Source organism: Schistocerca nitens, chromosome 6 (genome assembly GCF_023898315.1).
Source record: "Schistocerca nitens isolate TAMUIC-IGC-003100 chromosome 6, iqSchNite1.1, whole genome shotgun sequence".
In the NCBI taxonomy this organism is placed as follows: domain Eukaryota; kingdom Metazoa; phylum Arthropoda; class Insecta; order Orthoptera; family Acrididae; genus Schistocerca; species Schistocerca nitens.
In genome coordinates, this window is record NC_064619.1 from 184,452,304 (window position 1) to 184,478,174 (window position 25,871).

The following is a 25,871-nucleotide window of genomic DNA, read 5'->3' on the forward strand; positions in this document are numbered from 1 at the left end:
AGAAGTAATAAAATGAGCTCTAACATGGAAAGTAAGCGTTTCCGGTCACATGTCCACATAACATATTTTCTTTCTTTGTGTGTGAGGAATGTTTCCTGAAAGTTTGGCCGTACCTTTTTGTAACACCCTGTATATGACTAGACACGGCTACACCAGTATACACTTAAGTTTCGTCGTTTTGTGGGTCCCTGATTCGTGTCTGAAATGAAAGTTTAGGCAGCTGCATGTCGCACGAGTTGTGATGGAGTTAAATCTTGTTGTGTGGAATCGCTGCATAAGAAAAAAATAAGAAACGTGTTTCGATTCGTGACTGGATGAAGAAAATACGTCAGCTCGGTTGCTCAGCATCCTTGCTGAAATAATTTATAACAGAAGATCCAAGAAGTTTTTTTGAATTATCTTAGAATGTCACCAGAACTGTTCATGTTTCTTCTAAATAAAGTTAATTATGCGATGAAGAATAAAGGTACGGTAATGCATGAAGCACTGTCGCCAGAACTGAAATTACATGTCACATTGCGTGCATTACAACCGAGAACACTCGGCATGCTATAAGATACGGTTTTAGTTGGTGATGACGCTATTTCATTAACAACAATAATTATTAACATTAACAGTAATAATTATTAACAGTAGCAACAATAATTACTGGAAGCAGGCCGCATAATGGTTTTCAAACTACTCCCTTGAAGACAGATCTTCACAGTGGCGCCGGCCGGAGTGGCTGAGCGGTTCTAGGCGCTATAGTCTGGAACCGCGCGACCGCTACGGTCGCAGGATCGAATCCTGCCTCGGGCATGGATGTGTGTGCTGTCCTTAGGTTGGTTAGGTTTAAGTAGTTCTAAGTTCTAGGGGACTGATGACCTCATATGTTAAGTCCCATAGTGCTCAGAGCCATTTGAACCATTTACAGTGGGAATATTTCAAAATTCTAACATATTTGAATGGGGAGCACTGCAGCGACGTTTTAAATAGATTAATATGAAATAAAGAGTGCAGCTTCTTGAATTTGTATAGCCTTCCTTCCTGTCAACAATATTCCTTAACCAAGAGTTGGCAAACTCGAACGATGGGATTTTAGTCCTGTAGACGAAAGCATCGCCACAGGTAGCACTACACTTGCTTGCATTTTTCTTAATTCAGTTGTATATATGCTCCTAACTCAATAAGTTTTACCCTGCAGCTCAGATATTGTCAAACCATCCATGTTATGATCGCACATGACAGTCTTAGCGGCAGCAATATGTTGCTAATTTTTGTAATCAGCATCACTGGAATCCCACAAACACCTATGCAAAGCATAGATATCCAAAAAGGGAATATTATTCTCCGTTCCCTACTTCATATTTCAGTCTGTCTACACTGTACGAACACACATAACCTCAAAACGCATGCAACTAGTGTCGCCAAAGTTGGAACACGCCGAAAGTGTTTAGTTTCAACAACGGGTTGCGCAAACGCGCGGAGCGCATGCGCAGTGGCCCGTAGCGCAGTTGCCTGCAACCTAGTGTCATCGTCTAAACTAGGCTTTATTGTAGTCGCCGCCACATTGGGCGACCCGCGTGCCAGTGATGAGGATGTAAATGATGATGAGGACAACACAACACCAAGTCCATGAGCGGATAATGTTCCCAAACCGGACGGGAATCGAACCTGGGCCCGCTGCATGGGAGGCAAGCACGTTACCACTTTTTTTTTTAATCCTATTTTGTACGATATTGTTCGTTGGATTTGTTCGCGGTGGACATCCCATGATACCCGTTTAAGTTCATCGTGGATACATTCACTCAGTTTCTTAATTACAGGGGGCACCTAACCCTCTAGCCGTACACGCTGAGCTACCGCGCCGGCTACCACTCAGCTCAGCAGGCGGACTGCAAATCGGGAAAACACCGGCGATGCGTTGAACAAGCAGTGGCTTAATCTACAGATGTGGAGTGGCGTGAGTGTGCCTTCACTTCACGGCCTGGTCGCAGGTCGCAGCTTGCGTGACGGCGGGCAGCTGAGCAGTTAGCGCTGCGCCCGTTGCGACACCTCCTTATCAGCTCACTGTTATGATGCGTTTTGAATTGTATCCCATTTGTCTAGCAGCTACTGGTGGCGTTCTGTTAGCGGGAATCCCAGCAATGAAACAGTTCCGTTTTGTCCCTAGACGACTTAAGAGGTTTGGAATAAACTTGTCATTTGACAGTCGGAAACTAATTTCGGTACAATAACTGTTCAGTTCTGCTTCAGAGTTGCTGCACGTTCGGTTTCGTGAATCAGCCTGCGAAACAGCTGTCATACTAGTTAAACAGTATCTCCTATCTCCGTGTTACCCTTACTTAGATTCAGACGTAGCGTAAATGGTACAGTATGACTTTTATTGCGCAGTGGTGAATTGTAGATGTCAGGAATAAGTCGGTTAGTATTGTTTATGTCTTCAGAGCTACAACGCGCATAGTCTCTCAACCAAGACTACCTACAATATATCAGACCACAACACAGAAACCAAGATGGCGGCCGTCTTAGACCAAGTATTTCAGCGCTACCCTAATACGAATAATTTACAGACTTCATAAATGGAAAGTAGATTCTAAATTGCGTAAGAAATGTATTGTTATGTATTTTTCTATCTTCAAACTTAAATAAAAAGTTGTCACTAAAGCCACAAATTACGTAATAAGAACTATAACGAAGTAAAATTATAAGATGCAACTCAAAATCAAATCCAAAAAACAACTACAAAACACATGTAAATGGCATATTTGGACACTAATAATAATTTGCACAATAGAAGCTACATAGCAATAATAAATGAAGCGTGTAACTAAAGCACAAAATTGTATTAAACAATATGCAGTTATTTCTAGTCACTGTCATTACGTAATATGTTAGAAGTGTTTGATTTTGAGTGCCTGTTGGATTTATTTGCTGCTCAGCTTAGTCACTTTACGTTTTGTTATTTTTGCTGCAATGTCTTCATGAGTTCCTCTTTTTTGTTCGACTAGTGTTCGAGCAATTTCCTTTGAAACACACTTTTCATTCAACAGTTCTGTGTAATTATTAATAAAAATATTTGAAAGCACTTTAATACTTTTCTTGATTATTGTCTTTAAAGGAATGCCACATTTGCACACATCACTGAGGTTACTAACGGCATTTTCACACAATTCAGTTCTTAAGGCAAGTACTGCATCTCTCTGATTTTCAAGTTTTAGGAATCGTGGTTCATATGTGCTGCTAATCAGAACTTGAAAAAGTTTATATATATTACAACACAAGGAAATCATTATAGAAGAAGGACACTTCAATCCCCCACGATTCAGTTGGTTGAAATAGGAAAGGAGTTCTTTGGTTTCACACTGTAACAAAATTACATCCTGTGTCTGCAACATTTCTTCACAGCCTGAACATTTTCCACCTTTTTGCAGCTTCTCAAGCACTGTTTTGCTGGTGTAGCTAGCAATACAGACCAAGACTTTTAAGTCTTCATCCATCATGGGAATGTTTGCTAGTTCCTCTAGAGCAGGTTCTAATTTATCCAAATTTTCATACTTTTGGTTTTTTATGCTGTAATTTACTTTTGCTGCAAAATCATTTAATGTAAATTCACCATGTTTAGTAGATCTGAGCTTTAGTAGACTTATTACTTTCAGTTTCCTCTCAGATTCCAAGATTTGCTCAACTGAAACATTATATGTGCAGCCACTTAGCCTTCTATAAGCTCCAAATCTTGCTTCCAGAGCATCAGTTTGTAATTTTGCTGTAAGAATATAGGACCAGTTGTAAGTGTTAAAAATGCATCTGCATAACTGAACTGTAGCTGCAAGTGTGTGAGAGAAAGCAGTATATGTTTCATTGGTTAATTTTCCATAAGTAGGCAATGCATGCCAGATATCAAGAAATGTTTTCAAATTTTCAAGAAACACAAGTTTGGAGTCAGTAGGTCCAGTTATTGGGCTAGAATTATCATCTGATGTGTATTTGCCTTTCATGGGATGCTGTACATTAGAAACTGTCCACCATTTAATGATTAATTTCAAAAACTGAATAGTGCCATCAGAAATCTCAATCCCTGACTTTTCAAAATTTCTAGTGCTGCCACATTTTTAGAATCAAAAACACTGAGGGCAAGGGTAACATTCTGTCTCTCAATAGAAGTTGGATACGCTGCCTTTCTCACTAGCTTTGGGGCAAGTTTCAACAGTTTATTTTTCTCAGAATGAAACAGGTTCCTCAAATCTGAAAACTTTGCTTCACTGACAGTATATTCACATGCAGCATTCCCTTCATCACTGTGTAGAAAGGTATTGATGAAAGCAAATGTATCCTCAATATTTGGCATTATGATGGATTCATTTTTTGCATTCAACCAGTTATTTCTGATACACTTAAGCAAGTGCACATTGTCAAACAAAAGAAATTTGGATGGAGTGACTGGATTTGTAATACACAGCTGTAAAGTGCCACCACACATAAGCTGATACATTTTTCTATTAGTGCTATGGTTATCTGTTACCAGGCATATAACATCATATTGCAGCTCATGCATTAACTTTAATACATCAATTGTCATTTTCAGTAGAGTATCAGAATTAACATTTTTTACAGGAAAGAGAGCTATCACTTCTTTATAATCAGAATGTAAAGTTGATGCCATGAAAACCTGCATTGTACCTGCTGTTGTAGTATCTGAAGTATTCTCAGCAACACCAAGTATCTTTCCTGCCTTATAAGAGAATTTTGAATTAACATAAACTTCATCTAGCATCACTGAAATTACCTTGTCACTTCCCTGAAGAAATTTATTTTTTTTCCCTCAAAAAAGCAACCTGTGATGGACCAATACAAGGTTTATTTGGACCCATTTTGCATAGAAACTGCCTTAAATAGACAGGATGAGGTAATGTTAATACAGTTGTTTTTCTGAAGTGATGGTAGGCACCAGGAAATGAAAAGCAAATGGTTGCTGCCCATATCAAAAGCTCAGGAGAATATCTGCTCTGCTTTGGTATTGCGAGTTGTAATTGCTCCAAAACAAATTCTATTTTAGGTGCTATTTCAGCGTCAAAATCACTACCAGCTTTTAGTGCTTGTTTGAGAACATTGACTAAAATTATAATCTTGTCAATGGTGCCAGTAGAGTTATCTGTGAAACCATTTAGGTGACTCACCAGATTATCAAATTTCGTCCACTTGTCACATTTCAAGTTCTCTTCCTCCGCAGACTGTAGTATCCATTTCAAGGTTTCCGTAGGCAAACACACATTTTTGTGAAACACTTTTACTTCCAAGGAACTTGATATCTTGAAGCACACTGAAACTAATGGGACATCACTGACTGAATCATCCTTTAATTTAATGAAAGATATGTAGTCATCCTTTACTAAAATTGTAAATGGACAAACATTCCTTTTCTGCACTTCGCTTTTAAAACGCTGAAAGTCAGGTATATTGTCATTTTCGCACCACTTACTGAAACCACATTCATCACGTTCCAGTAGCTGTTGAACACGATCTTCAGGATTCTTCCTTTGCTTAGGAACTGGTACTGTGTGATAAGAAGGTTGATTAGGAAAGATGGTTGGAATTGCATCATTTGTTAGTTTTGGTATTTTTCGTGGCAAACGTATTGGTTCACTATTTTCCACAGGAAAAATGTCTTCACTAACCACAAACTTAGGTTCAAAATGCTTAATACACACCACAGCTTTATCGTTCACTTCAAAATTATCTCTATGAATTAGTTTAATCCATTTGTTCCTCAATGCTGTTTCCTTGGGAAACTTAAATGTTGAGGTATCGTATGTTTTGCCGTAATTGGATTTACATCCTGGTACACAACAACTACGACCCATCGCAAGAACAGTTTACACTTTAAATTATGCCGAACTTACTACAGAATATAGAAAATAAATACTAGCGTAGCACTTATGACGACATTCACAGCGTATAGCATAAATAACAGCTAGTAATAAATGCTTTCGCTTCTCTTGAACGTCACGTATACAATGTTACACACACGCGTTATGGAAACACAAGCACGCTTGTTTGTTTCCCCCACGATTGCCGCCATATTGTCAACTATCGATATCTGCCTTAAGGTCTGATTTATTGTAGGTGGTCTTGCTCTCAACGTAGATTTCTTATCGATATCTTAGATCGTCTCACTAGGTCTCGACACAGGATTATTGTTTTACGATACACACAAAAATTATTAGCTTGGGAAAGGTAACGTTGTGAGTGGCTGCGTTATTCATGTACACGAACGTCGGTCTGAACACAACGGTTACTAGTTTCCAAACGAGGCGGCGCAGTGGTTAAGGCGTTGAACTTTATGACCTCCCCTCAAAAACTGACGTACTGCAGATCGACCAGAAGGCGACAGTGCACGGTACTAACATGTTCAAAAAGCCGCGCGCAAAAATGCGATTTTTCAGGCCAGCATATCTCGGGTTCTACTGGCCACAGAGATAAAAGGTCTACTGCTTTGGGTAGCCCTTGGTCTATTGACCATTTGTATGCTTATCGAAAGGAAGGGCCTACTGTACTTCTCCTACAATACAGGGTCAAAATTTAAACACTACGCAACTCTTACAGGAAAACTGAACAAATCAGTTGGTTCTTTTGCATTAAGTATGGTCTGAGTGGGTCCTAGTCGGTTTATAGAAGCATCATTTGTTCTTGGGCGGTTCCTGAGGAAACCTCTAAAAATTATGAGTTTTTGGTATCAAAAGTACTATAACTCGTCCCATAAAAGGAGGACTGTCGAAGTCGAGAAAATTTTTCTGTTGTAACAATCTGTCGAATGATCTGTTTTGCTTGATTCATTTACCGGTTATGTTGGTAACCAGGTGCAATCTTGTTATCCATATTGACAAGGATTGACACAGTGCTTTGAAAGTGAAACACAGACAAAGGTATTGATTAAAATTATTATTATTCAACTCCTTAACTATTAGTAGGAGGATGCTTACATGCTAAGCTGCTGCGAGCAGGAAGTCTAACCAACAAGAAATGCTGACAAAAGATAGGAGGCGAATCGTGCCTCTTTTATTTACAATGTCTAAACTCACATCAGCGATTGCAATAGAAATATGATTACAATATCTTTGTTTAATATCGAAGTAGCTACTTGCAGTGCCCCTTGAATGGGTTGTGACATTACGCCCATTCAACAGTAATTCTGTAAGTTGTAAAAGTTGCTGCAGTGCGACATTTCATTCAGTAAGAAGTTACACTATTCTTTATGTTTCTCGCATTAACATGAAATCTCTAAAACAACCGACACAGATAGTACACTAGTGTTTTGTTGAATAATTGCTTTCGGACAATCATTACCATGTACAATTTAGCATTTCAATAGGTAACACGTCATATATTTATCATTTGCTTTAACGACTAGAATTCAATATGCTCCTGATATTTAAACAAGTAGTGGATGGACAATTACAGTTTTTAAAATAACCTATGACTCGAGTAAAGTTCTCGTGAATATCGTATCATTACGTCGGCGATTACAAAGGTTACGTAGTATGGATTTATTTCTTGCTTTACAAATCTGAGGTGTAACAGTTCATATTGGTTATGCTCTGGTTGTAGGTTGCCGCAGAATGATTAGATATGATAGACCGAGGAACTAGGTGAGGTGATGTTGTCAGATGAGACAGAACATAGCTGAATGATTAGACTTTGGCAGGAAAGTAGACGAGACAGGTCACCCATAGTTTCTGATCTGTCGTGTATGACTCATACAGCTTCGCATTGTAGAATCACATGAAACAACTGTAGAACTGGATTACTGCTACGTAGAGATAAACTTACACAGATTACTTGATTAATAACAAGTTTTTTATATGTTAACACAATAATAGTAAGAAATTCCTCGCACATGGAATGGATTTGGGTTCTACTGGGGCGGGGGGGGGGGGGGGGGAGAGGATCGAAGGTTGTAAAATACTTTGCATTTTCTAAGATGTCACTTTCGCTTACGCAGAGTTCAGTTACACATTTCGTGATGAACTAGTTCTTGAAGTAAAGTCATTAATCCTATATCACACACTTCTTTAGTGTTCTGTCGGCAAGTTCTTTTTGTTTTCAAAACGTACATTCCTGTTCAACAATGCCGGCGTGCCGACTGTTCATAGAGACAATCCGGGGCAGATCTAAGCACAGCGGCAGTTAGGTGCAGCCCTGGTTGCCAACTTCGGCGCGTCATAGCAGTGCATCCTTCAGTGTGAGTGTTTCCACATCTTGCATACAGACGTCACACTTGACACCGAACAATACCATCACAAAGCTTGTACCACACCTCCAGCAGACGACTCATTGCCGAGTATTTCACGGGTGAGTAGCACATTTCGTTGCAAGCATGCGCCGGCCGGTGTGGCCGTGCGGTTAAAGGCGCTTCAGTCTGGAACCGCGTGACCGCTACGGTCGCAGGTTCGAATCCTGCCTCGGGCATGGATGTGAGTGATGTCCTTAGGTTAGTTAGGTTTAATTAGTTCTAAGTTCTAGGCGACTGATGACCTCAGAAGTTAAGTCGCATAGTGCTCAGAGCCATTTTTTGCAAGCATGCGCTGGCAGTATTCTAGTTTGTTTTGCAGTTCATAACTACATGCCGCGACACAGTGCTAGCTCAGACCGTGCCGTCTTAAATTATAGTATTCATCACTGTTCATTCTGGAAATTTGTGGTAAGTTCCTATCGGACAAAACTGCTGAGATCATCGGTTCCTAGGCTTCCTCACTATTTAATCTAACGTACGCGAAGGACAACAAACACACACACACACACCAATGTGTGGGATCCTTACCAGGTGGGATTCACGGAGGACATCGAAAGGGTGCAAAAAAGGGCAGCTCGTTTTGTATTATCACGTAATAGGGGACAGAGTGTGGCAGATATGATACGCGAGTTGGGATGGAAGTCATTAAAGCAAAGACGTTTTTCGTCGCGGCGAGATCTATTTACGAAATTTCAGTCACCAACTTCTCTTCCGAATGCGAAAATATTTTGTTGAGCCCAAGCTACATAGGTAGGAATGATCATCAAAATAAAATAAGAGAAATCAGAGCTCGAACAGAAAGGTTTAGGTGTTCGTTTTTCCCGCGCGCTGTTCGGGAGTGGAATGGTAGAGAGATAGTATGATTGTGGTTCGATGAATCCTCTGCCAAGCACCTAAATGTGAATTGCAGAGTAATCATGTAGATGTAGATGTAGTCCGAGGGAGAACTCGAACCTCCGACCGGGCGACCGTACGGGCAGCCGCGCGAACCGTGACAAGGCGCCCAAGACTGCGCGGCTATCCCGCGCGGCATCACTGTATATATCACGTCATTTACTCACAGTTGGAAGAGTCTTGTTTCCTAGAAACTGATATCACATCTTAATAGATCAATAGTTCAACATTTTATACTCTATCATCTTCTTCCCCATGGAATCGCAAGTGCCATTATCATAACATTCTTAATTAATATATCTACAAAACAATAAGTCCACATCGTACTGACCAGTAAGAATCTTTATATTAGGAATATTTACAGACAGAGTAGGCCGACAGTGCACTTGTAAAGTGACAAGTCCAACCGTCACAAAGGGTGTCAAGTTAAGTCAATACATATAACACTGATAGGGAAACTAAACACGAAAGAAAATCAAGGGTCTGTGGAAGTTGTTATTAAGCTATTTTTAAACGTGTACAGGTGTTATAAATATAATATAAGTGTTGTTGAATTAGTGGAAGTGTTAGTGAAGTATAAAATAAGATTAAACTGGGTAAGAAGCGTATTTTTCTTCTCGCGCCTGTAGCACGAATCCTAGGCCTAATTTCACGCGCGCGAATCGTAAGTAAACAGTGAGTTATATGTAATCACCAGTTTTTTTATTCAGTACTCTTTCAATTTATTTATATCTGCCTGAATAGTTTCTAGGGTCCTTTGTTTACGTTTTAGTCACTACTTAAATCAGCTTATACGATTTCCGTTTTTACCATGAGTGAGAATTGTGTGACATGCCGTAGGATCGTTAGTTCCGGGGTATGGTGTGATGGGTGCTGGAGTTTCTTTCATTGGGGCGAACGTAGTGGCGTGGGAAATGGGGACATAAATGAGGCTCACCAGTGGTATTGTAGCATCTTTAGTAGAGATGGGAAAATACTGGAACAGGAACGGAAAATTGCAGCTCTTCAAGCTGACCTAGACAAGGCAAGGGAGGATCTGGACAGGTTAAAGAGGGAGAAGGGTGAACAGAGGTGGGTAGTGGCAACAGGTAATAGGGGGAACAGGCAAAGGAGAGCATCAGACAGCTTTGTCATAAATCTTGAAAATAGATTTGACCTGTTACCTCAGTCAGAATCGGATGAGCCTCATGTACCTGAAGCTGTAGAAAGGGCACAACAAGCTTTCAAGGACTTGAAAAAGGTAGGGAAATTTGTAAAGAGAAAGAAAGTTCTGTTGTTAGGTAGTTCCCATGGTAGAGGTGTTGGCCAACTACTGCAGGAAAATCTAGGTCCAGAGTACCAGGTCACAAACTTTTTCAAGCCTAGTGCAGATCTGGGTCAGGTAACAGAGGATGTAGGTGCTTTATGCAAGGATTTCACAAAGGTGGATGCCGTGGTTATAGTGGGTGGTTCGGGAAATAGCATTGGCAGAGACTCTGAATATTCCATAGCGAGTGACCTGGTGAAGATAGCATCAGCAACGAAGCATACGAGTGTGGGATTTGTGTCTGTGTTGAGACGCCATGATCGGCCTCATTTGAACTCTTCCGTAGGGAGGGTGAACTTGGAGTTGGAGTGGCTGCTTAGGACGGATATAGGGTCCCATATTGGTTTGATTCCTGTGGATGCTATCGATAGGTGGGACTACACTAGGCATGGCCTTCACCTCAATAGGAAAGGGAAGGGAAAACTGTCTGGGTTGATTGCAGAAAACTTAAGGGGGGACACTGGCACAAGTGGTAAAATACCAGTGGTCACAGGTGTCAGAGGGATGCCTTTTTTAGGATAGGGAAGGGGGAAAGAAAACGAGTTTTAAGAGAGATTGGCAGACACACTCAGTTTGAGAAAACAGATGAACAGGAGTCAGATTTTATCATACAGCCTCCATTTAAACAGTGTTTAACAGAAAGTAATAAGAAACTGCCAATTCATCTTTGCCAAAGCAGTTACAATCCCATTAATATGCAGTATCAGTTATCTTTATTACACCAGAACATTCCGGGACTTAGAAATAAAGTTGATGAACTACTCATTTGTATCGATGAAATGAATTCATCTAACCAAATTGACATAATCTGCCTCTCTGAACATCAAGTGACCACTGATGTAGATATGTTAGACATTTCAGGATTTAAGCTAGCTTCCTACTTCTGCAGAGTAGATATGGATGGAGGAGGAGTTGCCACAGTTATCAAAAACTACCATAAATTCAAGAACATTGACATTAATAAATTCTGTTTAGAGCAGCATCTAGAAGCATGTGCAACAGAAGTAGAGTTCCATAACAGATCCTATATAATAATAACTATTTACCGAGCACCTGTAGGAAATTATAATCTATTCTTAGATCATCTAGAAGCTCTTCTGGGTTATTTAACAGGAAGAAACAAAGAAATTTTGATTGCTGGTGACTTTAATACAGATTTTCTAATGCAATCTTCCAGTAAACATTCACTGGAGTTAGTAATGTTGTCTTTCAATCTAACTCACACTGTAAACTTTCCAACTAGGATTACTAAACCCTCAAGGACAGCCATTGATAACATTTTTATAGACAAATCAAAGGAACAAAATCATATCATAAAACCTGTTATAAATGGACTATCAGATCATGACATGCAGCTCCTTGTTTTAGATGTAAATTCTAAGCAGATTATCAAGACTGCTAAATCTGAGTACAGGAGAGTAGTCAATCAACCAAAAATTGAGTGTTTTAGAAAACTGCTCAAAGATATGAACTGGAAAGACGTTTATAGTGCTCATGACATGAATGAAAAATATAACACATTCATGAACAATGTCAGTACCATGTTTGAAAACTGTTTTCCTCTAAAAGTTACTCAAATTAAACAGAAGTCTATACACAAGGAATAAAGATTTCCTGTAAGACAAAGAGGAAAATGTATCTGTCGACCAAGAATAGCTCCAATGCTGATGATTTAGCTAAATACAAGGAATACTGTAAAACATTAAAAAAAGTAATTCAGACGTCTAAACAAATGCACTACGAGAAGAAGATAGCAATGTCAGAGAACAAAATAAAAACATAATGGGATATAGTGAAAGAGCAGACTGGTAGAACCAGGAAGGAACAGGAGCAGATAGCACTAAGGGTAGATGACACATCAGTAACTGATGGGCATAGTGTGGCAAATCTATTTAACAAGTACTTTATATCCGATACTGATAGAATGGGACTTTCAGGATCAGTAAATAATGCCCTTGAATATCTGAAACTAGCCTTCACAAATAGCTTCAAGTACATGAATATATCACTCACATCACCAAAAGAAATAACGTCCATAATAAAATCTTTAAAAACAAAGCATTCTAGTGGGTACGATGAAATATCAACAAAGTTAATTAAGGCATGTTCTTGTGAGTTTAGTACAATTCTAAGTTACTTGTGTAACCAGTCAGTTATAACTGGGACATTTCCTGACTGGCGAAAGTCAAGAAAGGGGATAAAGAGATACCATTAAACTACAGACCGATTTCACTTTTGCCAGCATTCTCAAAAATTTTAGAAAAAGTAATGTACAGGCAGCTGCTCAACCATCAGACCACAAATAACATATTATCAAGAACACAGTTTGGATTTCTGAAGGGTTCTGATATCGAGAAGGCTATTTACACCTACAGTGAAAATGTACTTAATTCATTAAATAACAAATTACAAGCAGCAGGTATTTTCTGTGATTTGTCAAAGGCATTTGATTGTGTGAACCACAACATCCTTTTAAGTAAATTAGAATTCTATGGTGTCACGGGCAGTGCTGCAAAATGCAGTCATACCTCACTAACAGGAAACAAAGGGTGTCAGTGCAAGGGACTAGTGAATTAAGTCATCAGTCATCATCAGAATGGGAAGAAATTACATGTGGTGTCCCATTGCTTTTTCTTGTGTACATTAATGATCTCTCATCAGTTACACTGCCAGAAGCAGAGTTTGTTTTGTTTGCAGATGACACAAGTATTGCAATAAATAGTATGTCAAGTGTAGTTCTAGAAATATCTGCTAATGATATTTTCATAGATATTAATAAATGGTTTAAAGCCAACTCACTGACATTAAACTTCGAAAAGAATCACTATATGCAATTCAGAACCTGTAAAAGGTTTCCACCCAGCATATGCATAAAATACGAAGAAGGGCAGATAGAAGAGGTTGACAGTCTTAAATTCATGGGATTACAACTTGATAATAAGTTCAGTTGGGAAGAGCACACCACAGAACTGCAGAAACGCCTTAACAAATCTGTATTTGCAATTCGAGTGTTAGCAGACATAGGCGACATAAAAATGAAAAAGCTTGCATACTTTGCCTACTTTCATTCCATAATGTCTTATGGTATAATATTTTGGGGTAACTCTTCAAGTCAAACAAAAGTTTTCAGAGTCCAAAAGCGTGTAATACGTATTATTTGTGGAGTAAATTCACAAACGTCCTGTCGAAACCTCTTCAAAGAACTGGGTATACTAACTACTGCCTCTCAGTATATTTACTCATTAATGAAATTTGTCCTAAATAATATATCTCTTTTTCCAACAAACAGCTCAGTTCATACATACAATAACAGGAACAAAAATGATCTGCACAAGGACTTAAAAGCACTTACTTTAGTTCAAAAAGGGGTCCACTACTCAGGAACACTCATCTTCAATAATTTGCCAGTAAACATAAAAAATTTAGTTACAAATAAAGATCAGTTTAAAAGGAGCCTGAAAGACTTGCTAGTGGCCAACTCCTTCTACTCCATTGACGAATTTTTTAATAGAAACAGATGATGTATTGTATATATTCATACTGTTAGTATTGTTATTTCAGCTTTTAAAAAAATAAAAATAAAAAAAAATTGACATGTTCCACATCCACGAGGATCTCCTCAGCACGGATCTATGGAACGAAAACTAATCTAATCTAATCTAATGTAAGTATCGATCTCGATGCAGTATCAAACCCGCCGCCTCGAGAAGAAAACTATATTTGAATTAGTTGTGTTGGCTAATAAAGTTGTTTATGTTGGCTAATATAGTTAACGTAGATATGTGCGCTGCATTCGTTATTTATGGTAGTCGTAAATACTTGAGTGTACTACGATCTAATTACAGCTCCAATCTGAGCAGATTCCAAAATCGCGAGAAACAGAGAAATCATGCTCATATAAAAGTTGCTTCTTTTACTTAAGACTAATATTTACAAGGTTTTGCTGAGTACTATATCTAAATTATTTTTCTAATTTTTGTACGACTACCTATGGTAACATACACTCCTGGAAATTGAAATAAGAACACCGTGAATTCATTGTCCCAGGAAGGGGAAACTTTATTGACACATTCCTGGGATCAGATACATCACATGATCACACTGACAGAACCACAGGCACATAGACACAGGCAACAGAGCATGCACAATGTCGGCACTAGTACAGTGTATATACACCTTTCGCAGCAATGCAGGCTGCTATTCTCCCATGGAGACGATCGTAGAGATGCTGGATGTAGTCCTGTGGAACGGCTTGCCATGCCATTTCCACCTGGCGCCTCAGTTGGACCAACGTTCGTGCTGGACGTGCAGACCGCGCGAGACGACGCTTCATCCAGTCCCAAACATGCTCAATGGGGGACAGATCCGGAGATCTTGCTGGCCAGGGTAGTTGACTTATACCTTCTAGAGCACGTTGGGTGGCACGGGATACATGCGGACGTGCATTGTCCTGTTGGAACAGCAAGTTCCCTTGCCGGTCTAGGAATGGTAGAACGATGGGTTCGATGACGGTTTGGATGTACCGTGCACTATTCAGTGTCCCCTCGACGATCATCAGTGGTGTACGGCCAGTGTAGGAGATCGCTCCCCACACCATGATGCCGGGTGTTGGCCCTGTGTGCCTCGGTCGTATGCAGTCCTGATTGTGGCGCTCACCTGCACGGCGCCAAACACGCATACGACCATCATTGGCACCAAGGCAGAAGCGACTCTCATCGCTGAAGACGACACGTCTCCATTCGTCCCTCCATTCACGCCTGTCGCGACACCACTGGAGGCGGGCTGCACGATGTTGGGGCGTGAGCGGAAGACGGCCTAACGGTGTGCGGGACCGTAGCCCAGCTTCATGGAGACGGTTGCGAATGGTCCTCGCCGATACCCCAGGAGCAACAGTGTCCCTAATTTCCTGGGAAGTGGCGGTGCGGTCCCCTACGGCACTGCGTAGGATCCTACGGTCTTGGCATGCATCCGTGCGTCGCTGCGGTCCGGTCCCAGGTCGACGGGCACGTGCACCTTCCGCCGACCACTGGCGACAACATCGACGTACTGTGGAGACCTCACGTCCCACGTGTTGAGCAATTCGGCGGTACGTCCACCCGGCCTCCCGCATGCCCACTACACGCCCTCGCTCAAAGTCCGTCAACTGCACATACGGTTCACGTCCACGCTGTCGCGGCATGCTACCAGTGTTAAAGACTGCGATGGAGCTCCGTATGCCACGGCAAACTGGCTGACACTGACGGCGGCGGTGCACAAATGCTGCGCAGCTAGCGCCATTCGACGGCCAACACCGCGGTTCCTGGTGTGTCCGCTGTGCCGTGCGTGTGATCATTGCTTGTACAGCCCTCTCGCAGTGTCCGGAGCAAGTATGGTGGGTCTGACACACCGGTGTCAATGTGTTCTTTTTTCCATTTCCAGGAGTGTATAAAGGCTATGTGAATCTATACAGGTTGGTTTCTGTAGCACATTCTCAATGCGCCAAGATTTATTTGCTGACTTCAGAAATGCTGGAACGACATTCTGAGTGATTAATCTGATGTGTCGGCAGCTGGGCCAACACCTTTTAGATAGAGGTGGCTTAATGCACGCTAGACTAACGCAGACGGGCGTGAAGTACTGGAACAGGATACGTAATTAATGCTATGAAGAAAAGTACGTAGCTGGTATAATACTTATCTTTAATAACTCATTGTGGTACATCGCACAAAGGAGACTTTAATTACAATCACTGTAAGGCTAATGGCGCCTTGCTAGTTCGTAGCCATTAACTTAGCTGAAAGCTATTCTGTCTCTCGGCTAATGAGAGAGAAAGGCTTCGTACGTCTAGTCGCTAGCTCTGTCGTCCGTACAACTGGGCTGAGTTCGAGTCAGTCTCTCGAGACCTGCCTTGTGGTGGCGCTAGGTTTGCGATCACACAGTGGCGACACGCGGGTCCGACATGTACTACAGGACCACGGCCGATTTAAGCTACCACCTAGCACGTGTGGTGTCTGGCTGTGACACCACATAATCATCTAGCTTAACTGGTAGATACAACAGATCTTGTGATTAAGTGCTCACATCGTAAGAATTACTTGGACGAATAGATCTGTGTTACGCTTCTTTTCTTCTGTAACCTCCGTGTCAACGCGTTAACATCTTAGAGAAAGGGAACTTTCCGTTATTCTTAGTTATTATATGTAACTGTCATAAATAAATCTCCTTATTTTGTTCCTTGATCTGCTTCGTGAAATTACTCATTATCATTATATTGAAAGTGTTGAATCATACAGGGTACTGCTCAAGTAACATGCTTAAATTAATACGGTAGTGTTTGTTTTTAAATCATCTTACGACTGCTATATCTGCTAATAAGTTTACTATTCCAAGCAGAGCAACGCCTATCAATATAGTGCACTTAACCCGTATAATCGGTAGGTTTGAGTAATACTCATTTGCCCTTCACTGTTCTAAATTTCTTCTGGTATGTTGAACTGTTTCTAATATGATCTTTTTACTTATTTCCTTAGTCGAGACAAGTCTTACATCTCATCAACTGTTTAACAATTAGCACTTTGCAATTAAGGTTAAACACATAACAAACAGTTGCAGTAAATACTAAACATTCAGTGACGATTAGTTCAGTTTTCACTGGTGAAAGTATTTCTTCAGATCATGATGGGCATGCAGCTTAATATATTTCGTTTGCCGTACCTTATTCGTGACCTTTGTGCTTCTGTTTTTCCATAGGGCGGTGGTGACAAAAGGTTTTGTTTGTGGTGGGGGCGGAGTTCCATATTATACAGTATTAGTATGTTTTAGTAACACCAAGTTTACTTAATGAATACCAGGACATAGCTTAACAACAAATCTCTCAGTTCTCCTTATTCCAGTGTGTCGATAGTGGTGGATTCAGCAATCTTACCTTCCGCTAAACTTTCTACGTCTTTAACTAAACCAGTGTGGTGCATTGTGTTTTTGTCGTTAAGTAATTTCGCTCTCAAAGCCTGACAGTATTGACCATTCTCTAGTCTTGTTTTTAAACGGATCTACTACAATTTCTTGACCATTGATGTTTAGGATATATTTTCCCGTAGAGAAGTCGATAACTGCATCCTTATCAACCAAGAAATCATGCCCAAAATGCATTCGACTTCCAATTTATTCATGATTAGGAACAGGCATTTTACTACTCCCATTCCCTAGTTTCGCATCCCCTTGTGCCTGCATCTCGACGTTTTGGACTCTACACCAATAGCGCCAGTAATCGTACAATTTTGCACTGGATAGTTTAGCACTTTACTAATCTCACATATTTTATTAAACGTATTAGACAGTAAAACACTCACCATACCACATGTGTCTAACATGTCTGCTCAATATTTTACCCACTACTGCAGGGACTAAGATAACGAAATTTGGAATGATCTGTGGCTAATTCTTTTGCGATGTTCAAATCATCATTACAACGTAACAAGTGTACTTCACGGTACCCCATCCCTTGGTTTAATTTTTGTTGTCACACTTAAGATTACATGGGGTGGTTACTTCACCAGTTAGTTCACTTTAGAAGTTTCCATGTCACGCAATTCTAAGTGGGTTATTTATATGTTGGTCTGTGTTTGTCATGCTGAGAGTACGGTGCTAATCCGGGATGATAATAACTGTCTGGATTTTGCGCCAAATCTTATCTTATTAACACCTGGCGGACAGCACTCTGTGTGTTCCATGTAACAAGGCAGTGGCGTAACCATCGGTTGCGTCACCAGATGGCGCTTTCGACCGGCGACAACAAAACTTTGCCCTGGGAAGTTATCCGTGCCGTGCAGTTTCTGTTGTTGTTATTGGTTTTATTGCTTGCATCAACTGTCAACATCTGCAATTGTTCTTCGTCAGACAAGTACTCACGGATTAAAATTGAATGCTAACACGGCACTGCCCCCATCCCGTAGAACATACATTTGGTTGACAGACCTGCTTTTTTCATCTTGCTACTGAATATTTTATCGTATAGTGTGGTATCAATGTCTTCACCATACGGAGTAGCGGAAACTGACAATGTGTCTTACGTTGCTTGTTTTGCAACGAACTGCTGTGGCTGTACAATGCTAATTTGTATTGTGTCATTACGATTATGTCGTATTTCTAATAAAATTTTGCTTAATACACACTTCTGCAGATCCACTTTGGTCTCAGTGACGTTTTCCGAAGTGTTGTTATGAAGTGCAGCTCGAACAGTTGAAGGTTGTATCGCGTGTATTGGTTTCGATTCTGTTTATCATTACTGTATATTGCCGTTTCATTACAGATTATGCTTGACGTCTCATTAAAACTACACAATTTACATTTCAGCCTGGAACGCTGCTACCTCACTTTTAGTACACGTTTCATTACGTAAGGTGCGTATTTCATGTTTAGTACACATTTCGTTATGTAAGGCAGATATTTCATTCCACATTTCAGATGTCATCTGCCTTGTTATTTCCGCTAAACTATTAAGTGTTAGGCCGCTGAACCATGTGATAGATTATTAGTGAGACTAACAAAAGGATTAATGGTCTCGCTTCCAGCACACTATTCAGATTCATCTGCAACCACGTCTGCATTTCACTCTCATCAGTGAATTCTATCTCCTGTAAATTTTCTGGCTCCATCTTAGTTACCTTCCCTGCCTTTATCATGGCATTTACTAAATGACTGAAGTCATATCTGTCAATTTACATAAACAAAATTATGCCGACGGAAACTGAATAAGTAAACGGAACAAGAATGTTCTCGAACACCGCATCAGCAAAATGCAACAGTCGAGTATCTCTGCGCCATTACATGCGTTTGTTATGAATTCAGCCATCTTGTTCAACTAAGCTACTGCTCACTGTTAAGTCTAAATCTATAACAAATTTACAGCAAAGCCAAATTCTGTGTGAGTACTCTACGCTCAGATAGGATAAGCAGGAAGAACAGTCTTTGCGTCGGCCGGTGTGGCCGAGCTGTTCTAGGCGCTTCAGTCTGGAACCGCGCGACCGCGACGGTCGCAGGTTCGAATCATGCCTCGGGCATGGATGTGTGTGATGTCCTTAGGTTAGTTAGGTTAAAGTAGTTCTAAGTTCTAGGGGACTGATGACCTCAAATGTTAAGTCGCATAGTGCTCAGAGCCATTTGAACCATTTTAACAGTCTTTGCGTAAGCAAATTAATAGACGAAGTCTTCCTTGTTACTTTACAATGACGTGTATCGAAACCGAAAAATTTTCGGATTTTGTACTTCTTTCAATATTCAAAACTCCAGTTTTGTTGTATGATTATTATCTTCGTATTATTCTTTAACGCATTTTCAGATTTTATTTATTCATTGTCTTCTATACATTGTTTCCACGACAGGAAATAAAGAGTAATTACGACAAGAATGATTATAACATACACAGTCAATTTTTACAACTTGTCTCGGCATAATCGGTGTAACTCATTCCATAAAAAGAAGAGTGTTCAGTTCGAGGAAACTTGGCTAATGTAACAAACTTCCGAATCTTGATTATTCGGAAGTCGTGAAGAGTCAAAGTGACCACCGCAGGACTCAAGTATGTAAATCAGACCTAAATCAAGTAATGCTGAGAAATTACAATATCTACCGCGAATGGTGCACCTTGTTTGATTCGTTTTTCGGATGTGCTGGTAATCAGATGCCGAAATGTAGTTGGCGAGCAGATAAGTCAGGTGACTGCGACCATGTTTGTATTAAACGTGATGCAACAAATGATTTGGTGTTATGTGGAAAACTATAGATCTGACTTCGTGCAAAAAATTTAGCTTTCAAAGGTTCGACTTACCTGAGGTGTACAAATCTGCACTTAATGATACGTGGTTGACACGCAGTTCGACTATTCACCAAACTGATCTCCTTGCAGCGTCAATCTTGTAATCACTATTGACAAGCGTTAGTGTTGTGTCTAGGAATCCTGCCTTCTCGGTTGGCTAGACAAACAAAGAAACAAACAAACAACGCGTATAATGTGTATTATTACAAAAGGACGTCCGTCCCGGTAGTTGAGTGGTCACAGTGCGACGGAATGTCATGCTAAGGGGCCCAGGTTCGATTCGCAGCTGAGTCGGAGGTTTTCTCCGCTCAGGGACTGGGTTTTGTGTTGTCCTAATCATCATCTTCTCATCCTCATCGACACGCAAGTCGACGAAGTGGCGTCAACTCAAAAGACTTGCACCAGGCGAACGGTCTACCTGACGGGAGGCCCTAGCTACACGACATATCATTTCATTACGAAAAGACAATTAAGATACTGAAATTCGGCAATTACACAGATGTGTCGCAAGCAAAGGACGACATACGAAACAATCAATCTTTGCAGAATAGACAAATACAAGTCTGTGCTTCACAAAGATTCGTAACGAAGTCGCTAACGTTGACATTGCTATAGAAGTGCTTAACATTGAAGCTGCTATCCGAGTGCCTACCATTGGCGCTGCTACCCAAGTGGCTGCCGTTGATGCGGCTATCCAAGTGAGCTGCCACCCGTCGGGCGCAGCGTATATGTCCTCTCCACAGAGGGGCCGCTACTGTCCCGTTGTCGTCCTGGAAGGGGGTCGCTCAGTGTGGGATTAACTGACTTCTCACAGCCTTCTCTTCCTCGTCGTTCCCGATTGGCGCTCGCGCTTGACTTTACGCCCTAATATTCCTATCCCCCTTACCCCTCCCCCCCTGAGTGACAGACCGTCGTCGTATATGGAGCACGACAACGGAGGGGGACGCAGGAGCGTGGACACACTGATAAAATGGCTCTGAGCACTATGGGACGCAACTGCTGAGGTCATTAGTCCCCTAGAACTTAGAACTAGTTAAACCTAGCTAACCTAAGGACATCACAAACATCAATGCCCGAGGCAGGATTCGAACCCGCGACCGTAGCGGTCTTGCGGTTCCAGACTGCAGCGCCTTTAACCGCACGGCCACTTCGGCCGGCTACACTCTGATAAACCGGAAGCTGTAGCTGCAGGGGACGTCAGACTTACGGCTGTACTCCGCCATCTGGCCTTCGCTCTGCTGGGAACGTCCCCAGGGAAACGACCAGAAGGGTACGCGTCCTCCGCCCGAGGCCCATGCCATTATATAGAAGGCGTCGGGCGCTGCTGCGTGGGCGCCTGAAATTCGGCAATTACACAGATGTGTCGCAAGCAAAGGACGACATACGAAACAATCAATCTTTGCAGAATAGACAAATACAAGTCTGTGCTTCACAAATATTCGTAACGAAGTCGCTAACGTTGACATTGCTATAGAAGTGCTTAACATTGAAGCTGCTATCCGAGTGCCTACCATTGGCGCTGCTACCCAAGTGGCTGCCGTTGATGCGGCTATCCAAGTGAGCTGCCACCCGTCGGGCGCAGCGTATATGTCCTCTCCACAGAGGGGCCGCTACTGTCCCGTTGTCGTCCTGGAAGGGGGTCGCTCAGTGTGGGATTAACTGACTTCTCACAGCCTTCTCTTCCTCGTCGTTCCCGATTGGCGCTCGCGCTTGACTTTACGCCCTAATATTCCTATCCCCCTTACCCCTCCCCCCCTGAGTGACAGACCGTCGTCGTATATGGAGCACGACAACGGAGGGGGACGCAGGAGCGTGGACACTCTGATAAAATGGCTCTGAGCACTATGGGACGCAACTGCTGAGGTCATTAGTCCCCTAGAACTTAGAACTAGTTAAACCTAGCTAACCTAAGGACATCACAAACATCAATGCCCGAGGCAGGATTCGAACCCGCGACCGTAGCGGTCTTGCGGTTCCAGACTGCAGCGCCTTTAACCGCACGGCCACTTCGGCCGGCTACACTCTGATAAACCGGAAGCTGTAGCTGCAGGGGACGTCAGACTTACGGCTGTACTCCGCCATCTGGCCTTCGCTCTGCTGGGAACGTCCCCAGGGAAACGACCAGAAGGGTACGCGTCCTCCGCCCGAGGCCCATGCCATTATATAGAAGGCGTCGGGCGCTGCTGCGTGGGCGCCTGAAATTCGGCAATTACACAGATGTGTCGCAAGCAAAGGACGACATACGAAACAATCAATCTTTGCAGAATAGACAAATACAAGTCTGTGCTTCACAAATATTCGTAACGAAGTCGCTAACGTTGACATTGCTATAGAAGTGCTTAACATTGAAGCTGCTATCCGAGTGCCTACCATTGACGCTGCTACCCAAGTGGCTGCCGTTGATGCGGCTATCCAAGTGAGCTGCCACCCGTCGGGCGCAGCGTTTATGTCCTCTCCACAGAGGGGCCGCTACTGTCCCGTTGTCGTCCTGGAAGGGGGTCGCTCAGTGTGGGATTAACTGACTTCTCACAGCCTTCTCTTCCTCGTCGTTCCCGATTGGCGCTCGCGCTTGACTACCCCCCTCACCCCTCCCCCCCTGAGTGACAGACCGTCGTCGTATATGGAGCACGACAACGGAGGGGGACGCAGGAGCGTGGACACTCTGATAAACCGGAAGCTGTAGCTGCAGGGGACGTCAGACTTACGGCTGTACTCCGCCATCCGGCCTTCGCTCTGCTGGGAACGTCCCCAGGGAAACGACCAGAAGGGTACGCGTCCTCCGCCCGAGGCCCATGCCATTATATAGAAGGCGTCGGGCGCTGCTGCGTGGGCGCGTCCAGCTCCATCACTAGGACCTGAGGAGGCGAAGGCTCCCTCTCCATGGGGTAGTCCCGCGGTGTTGTGATGACACCCTCTGACAGCTGCTGTGGCCGCGCTGTCCTCGGGATCCCTGAATGAGGGGGAAGAGATACAGAAGGGTCACCGTGCACATGGCAGTGGCCAATTACATTGTGACGTCGGCGCTGCAATCCGTCTGGGCCTGAAGTGAGATACACGCATGCGCCAAGTCGAATAAGGATCTCGCCTCGCGCCTACCGTCTGCTGCCGCTATAAATCCTGAAAAGCACAGTATCACAGGGCGCGAAGCGATACTTCCGGCCTTCCTTCGGCGTCGGATGCTGAGGAGGGTCGAGCAGATGGAGCAGTGTCCGACGCCGGCGGCCGTGAAGCAATTCCGTCGGCGATGGTCAATCCCGAGGATTCCAACGATAAGAGGCGAGAAACAGTTGCAACACTTGATCCCTGGTGTGTGCGGTGCGAAGTTAGGCTGCTCGATGGTTCTGACAGAACGTTCCGCTTCGCCATTTGACTGTGGATGGAACAGTGCACTAGTTAGATGCTGTATGCCACTGCATTCACAGAATGTTTCAAATTCATGTGACGTGAATTGAGGGCCGATGTCCGACACTATGAATTCAAGCAAACCTTCGAGACAAAACATAGAGGACAACGCATGAACCGTGCTACGTGACGTTGTCGAGTTCATTGGCGCAGCAAAGGAGACTTGCTATAAGAGTCTACCACTATCAACCATCGAGTGTTCCAAAAAGGTCCCGCAAAGTCTATGTGCACACGATGCCATGGTGATTGTGACTTATGCCAAACAGAGAATTTTTGTGGCAGAGCGGACTGATTTTCCGCACATGCGTGACACTGTGACGTCATCTGTTCTATTTGATTGCCCATACCCTGCCTACCCCCCTCCCCCCCATTAACCATGGACCTTGCTGTTGGCGGGGAGGCTTGTGTGCCTCAGTGATACAGATAGCCGTACCATAGGTGCAACCACAATGGAGAGGTATCTGTTGAGAGTCCAGACAAACGTATGGTTCTTGAAAGGGGCAGCACCTTTTTCAGTAGTTGCAGGGGCAACAGTCTGATTGACTGATCTGGCCTTGTACCATCAACCAAAACGACCTTACTGTGCTGGTTCTGCAAACAGCTGAAAGCAAGGGGAAACTACACCCGTAATTTTTCCCGAGGATGCTGAGGGAATTAAACTAGGAATTGGGACACTTAAATTAGTAAATGAGTTTTGCTATGTACACTCCGTCTTCAGGCTACGAGTGGCCTACCGGGACCATCCGACCGCCGTGTTATCCTCGGTGGAGGATGCGGATATGAGGGGCGTGGGGTCAGCACACCGCTCTCCCGGTTGTAAGATGGTATTCTTGACCGAAGCCGCTACTATGCGGTCGAGTAGCTCCACAATTGGCATCACGAGGCTGAGTGCACCCCGAAAAATGGCAACAGCGCATGGCGGCCTGGATAGTCACCCATCCAAGTGCCGACCACGCCCGACAGCGCTTAACTTCGGTGATCTCACGGGAACCGGTGTATCCACTGCGGCAATGCCGTTGCCTAGTTTTGCTATGTGGGAAGCAAAATACACTCCTGGAAATGGAAAAAAGAACACATTGACACCGGTGTGTCAGACCCACCATACTTGCTCCGGACACTGCGAGAGGGCTGTACAAGCAATGATCACACGCACGGCACAGAGGACACACCAGGAACCGCGGTGTTGGCCGTCGAATGGCGCTAGCTGCGCAGCATTTGTGCACCGCCGCCGTCAGTGTCAGCCAGTTTGCCGTGGCATACGGAGCTCCATCGCAGTCTTTAACACTGGTAGCATGCCGCGACAGCGTGGACGTGAACCGTATGTGCAGTTGACGGACTTTGAGCGAGGGCGTATAGTGGGCATGCGGGAGGCCGGGTGGACGTACCGCCGAATTGCTCAACACGTGGGGCGTGAGGTCTCCACAGTACATCGATGTTGTCGCCAGTGGTCGGCGGAAGGTGCACGTGCCCGTCGACCTGGGACCGGACCGCAGCGACGCACGGATGCATGCCAAGACTGTAGGATCCTACGCAGTGCCGTAGGGGACCGCACCGCCACTTCCCAGCAAATTAGGGACACTGTTGCTCCTGGGGTATCGGCGAGGACCATTCGCAACCGTCTCCATGAAGCTGGGCTACGGTCCCGCACACCGTTAGGCCGTCTTCCGCTCACGCCCCAACATCGTGCAGCCCGCCTCCAGTGGTGTCGCGACAGGCGTGAATGGAGGGACGAATGGAGACGTGTCGTCTTCAGCGATGAGAGTCGCTTCTGCCTCGGTGCCAATGATGGTCGTATGCGTGTTTGGCGCCGTGCAGGTGAGCGCCACAATCAGGACTGCATACGACCGAGGCACACAGGGCCAACACCCGGCATCATGGTGTGGGGAGCGATCTCCTACACTGGCCGTACACCACTGGTGATCGTCGAGGGGACACTGAATAGTGCACGGTACATCCAAACCGTCATCGAACCCATCGTTCTACCATTCCTAGACCGGCAAGGGAACTTGCTGTTCCAACAGGACAATGCACGTCCGCATGTATCCCGTGCCACCCAACGTGCTCTAGAAGGTGTAAGTCAACTACCCTGGCCAGCAAGATCTCCGGATCTGTCCCCCATTGAGCATGTTTGGGACTGGATGAAGCGTCGTCTCACGCGGTCTGCACGTCCAGCACGAACGCTGGTCCAACTGAGGCGCCAGGTGGAA

At 43.5% G+C, this 25,871-nt stretch overlaps 1 pseudogene; it reads right to left on the bottom strand.

Annotated features, from left to right (window-relative positions):
* Nucleotides 1–24,567: 24,567 nt before the first annotated feature.
* Nucleotides 24,568–24,685, bottom strand: LOC126191647 (5S ribosomal RNA; annotated as a pseudogene).
* Between the last annotated feature and the right edge of the window lie 1,186 nt (nt 24,686–25,871).